At 40.1% G+C, this 5,593-nt stretch overlaps 1 long non-coding RNA gene across 1 annotated transcript; it reads right to left on the bottom strand.

The window, feature by feature from the left end:
- Nucleotides 1–773: 773 nt before the first annotated feature.
- LOC116679503 (uncharacterized) lies at nt 774–1,364 on the bottom strand. Its single transcript, XR_004329504.1, has 2 exons — nt 1,320–1,364; nt 774–861 (listed from the first exon to the last, which is right to left on the bottom strand). It is a non-coding gene; the product is annotated as an uncharacterized LOC116679503 (long non-coding RNA).
- Between the last annotated feature and the right edge of the window lie 4,229 nt (nt 1,365–5,593).

The following is a 5,593-nucleotide window of genomic DNA, read 5'->3' as shown; positions in this document are numbered from 1 at the left end:
CACGTATGATAACGTTAGAAAAAAAGAAAAGAAACAAGCAAAGCTTTGTTTTATAAAACCCCTTTTACTGTTCCTCAAGTCGTCTCCTGATCATAAAATAAAATAAATCCCAAAGCTCCTCTGAAGCGGTTTTTTATCCTCCTGTTGTCCTCGGGTCAATATGAACCTTTAACTAATTCCTATATCTGAAATATAGGTTCTTTTTAACCAAGTCAACACGAAAATATGTATTGGATCCTTACAACGCTCTTTAAAAATAACAATTAATCACTTTCATTCCTCTGATCTATTACTCTGATACTTAACTAGTAAATAAATTCATAATTCTTCTGCTTTTTTTATCTCAAATATTAGGTATAATTCTATATAAGAAGGTTTTTTTGACCATGAATTCCAAAAAGTATACAGTGGAAAACTAGTGGTAGTAAGGTGGTTTTACTGAAACTAAAAAAAAGTCTGAAAAAGGGACAAAAATGTCAAATCTTTTGTCCATTTGGGACCCGGGAGGACAACACGAGGTTAAACAGCACCTGGTGAAATCCTAATTAACGGAGTAAAGGATTGTTTGAGATGGACCGACCCCACGTGATCCTATTAAAGCCCTGATAGGAGGGTCTGGACTGGACAGGAAGGAGGTTCACGTCCTAATGCAGTCCACGTCAGTGATTCTCAAATGGGGTGCGTGTACCCCTAGGGGACTCTGGAGGACTGCAGGGGACGTGAGGTATTCAACACCCGTTAAAAGGCTGTTGTCCAGAACGTAGGTTCTCATCATGTAGACTTCTTTTTCCTACCAAAATGTGACATTTGTGTCGCCTTCTTTGGATCTAATCCTTCCTTCCTTCCTTCCTTCCTTCCTTCCTTCCTTCTTCCTTCCTTCCTTCCTTACTTCCTTCCTTCCTTCCTTCCTTCCTCCTTCCTTCCTCCTTCCTTCCTTCCTTCCGTTTCCTTCCTTCCTTCCTCCTTCCTTCCTGCCATTACAAATTTCTTGCTTTTTTTGAAATTATGTCACTGTTTTTGAAGTTTTTGATGCTATTTTTGACCTATTCCTCCTTCCTTCCTTCCTTTCCTTCTCCGTTCCTTCCTTCCTTCCTTCCTTCCTTCCATCCTTCGTCCTTCCTTCCTTCTTTCCACTTTTACAAGTTCCTTGCTTTTTCAAAGTTATGTCACTGTTTTTGAAGTCTTTGATGCTATTTTTGACCTATTCCTTCCTTCCTTCCTTCCTTCCTTCCTTCCTTCCTTCCTTCATCCGTCCTTCCTTCCTTCCTTCCTTCCATCCTTCGTCCTTCCTTCCTTCCTTCGTCCTTCCTTCTTTCCACTTTTACAAGTTCCTTGCTTTTTCAAAGTTATGTCACTGTTTTTGAAGTCTTTGATGCTATTTTCGTACTATTCCTTCCTTCCTTCCTTCCTTCCTTCCTTCCTTCCTTCCTTCCACAAGTTTCTCACTTTTTTCAGTCATGTCACTGCTTATGAGGTTTTTGATGCTATTTTCAACCTATTCCTTCCTTCATTCCTTCCTACTTTTTACCATCTTTTTCCAAGGTTTTGTCTTTTTTATTTTACAGTTTTTGTCTTCTTTTCTCAGTTGCATATAAGCGTTTTTTTTCCAGTTACCAGGCTGTTGTTTAGCAGATCTATCAAAGAGATTTATCCATCTCTGACATCGCTGTACTGTTCCTCTTTAAATCAGCTCTTAATTTTTTTCTACCAAAAATGATTAGCTCAGGTCAGGGGGTACTTGGCTTAAAGAAACAATTCAAAAGGGGTACATTATTGAAAAAGTTTGAGAACCTCTGGTGGTACACCTACCAGGAAAGGTCAAGAATTTCCATATTACAAAAGCACAAGGATATGTAACGTTTGGGTCATATATTTACCCCGTCTGCAGGGGCGTAGCACAAGATTCTGGCCCCCTGCAGAAAGGCATTTTCTATGGGCCCCTCTCCGCATCAATGAACAGTATAAATGATTAATTCTAGCATCTTGGTCTCACATGAGGGCCCTGGATCCCCGGTACCCGGTGACTTTTCTGTCTTCTCCTGGAAAAGATGGAGACAAGGTTTGTAACGGGAGAACGGGAATGGAGAGATATTTCCCCCTTCATAGAGCTGTGTAGATTGAATTATCACTGTGTGTTATCACACTTCAACTTCAACTTTCAATGCAGCAGACGTTACAGAAACTACAAAAAAATACACCAGATGAGGCGGATGCTGCACGCGGTCACGTTGCAAAGCATGAATGGGGTTGTTGCTCTGCGAGAATGAGGCAGGTAGGGAAACATCCCACTTTACTCACTCTAAAAAACCAGACTACACCACTGCTTAAATTTCAATGGGAGCCTACAAATGGTAACAAAATACACTAGAGCTGCAAAGATTAATCACTTAGTTGTTAACTCTTTTGATGTTAATTGGATTGAGTCATTTTTTTTTAAAGAAAAACAACTAGAAATTCTCTGATGTCAGCTTGTTAAATGTGAATATCTTCTAGTTTCTTCTCTCTCTGTGACAGCAAACTGAATTTCTTTGAGTTGGTCGTCTCGGGCTTTTGGGAAACACTGATCCCCATTTATTCAACATTTTCTGACACTTTATAGACCAAACAACTAATCTACTGTCCTCATTGAGGTTTATAGACCCCCCCCCCCCCCCCCTCCGTATCAACAAGCATTACGCCAAAATATCTTCCAAACAAGATCGGTCCAATAGTGTTTGATTTCTACTGAAGTTGGATTTCTTTAGCAGGTATTATTGAGGTATGAACTGCTGTGGAAATTGAGCCAAAGCCATCGTACAACACTAACAAGTCCTGGGACGACTGACTGTGTGACATTGCCATTTCTAGATTTAATCTCAGCCCCCCCTAAAAATCATAATAATACAAAAAATGTTGTGTGTGGCCAGGTTGGTTCACCTACACTTTGAGGTTTATGCCTCGATGCAGAGATCCAGGGTTCAAATCCCACCTGTGACGATATCCTGCATGTCTTCCCCCCCCCCTTTTCTCACCTAGCTGTCCTATCAAATACAGGTGCAAAAGCCCCAAAAAAGTAGTCTTGAAGAAAGAATACATTTAAAAAAAAAAAAAAAATCTATTTTAGTGTTAGACTTTGCAAACTTGTCTGTTAGTGACAGAGGAAAAAAAATGTCAGGTTCAATGGGCTTGAAAGAGGGTTTATATCCTGTGTCGCTGTCACCAATGCTATGTAACCCTGGGGTGCTAACCCCCCCCCCGCCCTGTATTTAACACAATATTTGAAGCTGATCGGACGAAAGCTCTAGGAGGAGTTCGTTAAAGTACGACATGTGGAAATGGGCAAAATCACACTAATTTTGCACATTCAAAACAAAATGGCAGACTTCCTGTTGGGTTTAGGGGGGGGCTACCATGGAGTTTTATGTCCGCCCTGCCATGATACATATGTGTACCAAGTTTCGTGAGTCTACGATAAACATAGTGCAGGGGCTGAATTTTCGTAATATTGTAGATGGCGCTAGTGAGCCATTTTGGTGCGCCTATTCCCGAGTTTGTGTGTCGGATAATGTGCAGTAATTCTCGGTTGTTAGATGTTGGCGCCCCAGCAAAGACTGGTACATTGGTGATTTTTACCTTTTGGAGATACGTGGTTCTCACAGGGCAGGGACCTCTGTGTTGGGACACTGTACCAGAACCATGGGCTGGATCAACCTTTATTTTGGATGTCGGGTCAAGTTGTTTGGACTCGTGATTTCCTAAAAATCCTGGCTAAGCGTCCCTGGTATCAGTGCATTTATTAGCTTTTTAAAATACCTTTTTAAAATGCATTTTTGTGTCTTTTCTTGTAAAGTGCGTGGTAAAAAGCGGCATTTAATTATAAAAAGCAGAGCATAATCTAAACTAAAGATATGATATTTAACTTTTCTGCATTCAAATGTCTTAAAAGAACAATGTTCTATACGTTGAGTTGTATATTTACATTCTCCCAAATGTTTATCCAGTTTTAGGACACATTTTTTTATGATACGCTTTTTAAATCTCTGTGGTTTTTAACTCTATGTATGAAATGGATGAAATATTTGACTCGATGGACGTCTGTTGTCTTCCTGTCGACCGTGCAACTTTTAGTTTTTTCGGGTCAAAATTCCCCCCCAAAAAATCCTCCAATGTTTTGGTCGTCCACCCAATTTTTTGTCACTTTTTCTAAACTCTTCTTGTAGATCTTTTCGACGTTCTTTGTCCCTTTTTTGGCGTTTTTTTAAACGTTTCTCATCAACTCTTTTTGAATGCAATGAAATTGAATAAAACACCCAAGTTCCATGAAAAGTATAGTGAATTGATCATTTATTTTGCTTGTGAAGACTCCATCCTACACCCAAATTTCTGATAGAAGAAACTTTTTGAAATTGAGTCAAATTTGACATCGAGGACAAACGGAGGGTTAATTTCTCGGAGAACCGAGCTGAGCAGCGTGTCGTCGACGGGCCAAAACAGAGGCGGAGAAACTCCGATTTTTTAAGGTGTATCTGCTCTGATCAGTGTTTGTTTTGGAGAGGAGGAGACCTCTGAAGATGAAAACCCTCCTGAACAAGGAACACTGAAGGAATCCTAACGGTAGACGGGGAAAGTGTCGTTCAAGGCCCTGATTCACCAACCCGACGGTCTCACATTTCACTAAAATAGTTCCCAGAAACGTGTTTTTGGAAACATTTTAAATTTGAAATCAGACGTGCAGCGGCTGAATCTTCATTTCAGATCGACTGAGGTCAGTTTAACCCTCGTGTTGTCTTCCCGTCAAAATTGAAAATCAACACTTTTATTGATGCTTTTTTATCAATGTTTTTAACTTTTTCTTACATTTTTGTCCCTTTTAATTCAATGTTCAACTTTTTTGCCATTTAACACTCTGTAACACTCACTAATCAAGTTTAGTTTTCCGGTATTTTTGGGAATTTAGGGTCAATAAACCTCATTTATAGGAAATCATACCTAATGTTTGAGTTAGAAAAGCACTTCAATTTTTCTTTAAATGCTATAAAATTGAATGAGACGCCCCAAAACTAATGAAAGTAGAGATTTGTACTTGCCAAAGAGCGTTGTGTGGAATCAATCATGTTATTTTGGGGAATAAAAAAGAACGTTGATATTGGAAAACGGGGCAATTTGACCCGAGGACAACATGAGGACAACATGAGGACAACATGAGGGTTAAAAGACTTTCCTCAGATTTTGAGAGACTCGTCACGCTCATCCCGCTCCTCATTTCTGGGTTTAGCCCTCCACCAATCAGATTGGTCATTTGAGTCCAACTGCTCAGCAGTGCCCGCCTTCTGACCAAGCATGTCAGATCGGCCAAATTGAAGGCCGCCCCCCCCCTCGCCAGACTATCCGACGGCCGATTATCGGGTTGGTGGGTCAGCGCCTTTAGTTTTTTCAGACCCTGATGTGAAATCCGAGCTGTGACAGTTTCTTCAGTCAGATTCATTCAAAGAAATGTGAGTGATTAAACAGGGCGTTGTTGTTTTTTTGTCTGTGATATAGTAAAGAGCTATTTCTAAAGCTGATCTGGATCCAGCAAATTCTTTTAAAAGGCATATTCTGTCATGATCCGCAC

Source organism: Etheostoma spectabile, unplaced genomic scaffold, assembly GCF_008692095.1.
Source record: "Etheostoma spectabile isolate EspeVRDwgs_2016 unplaced genomic scaffold, UIUC_Espe_1.0 scaffold00016228, whole genome shotgun sequence".
NCBI lineage: Eukaryota > Metazoa > Chordata > Actinopteri > Perciformes > Percidae > Etheostoma > Etheostoma spectabile.
The sequence above is the reverse complement of the archived record's forward strand: the minus strand, read 5'-3'. Positions and strand labels throughout refer to the sequence as shown.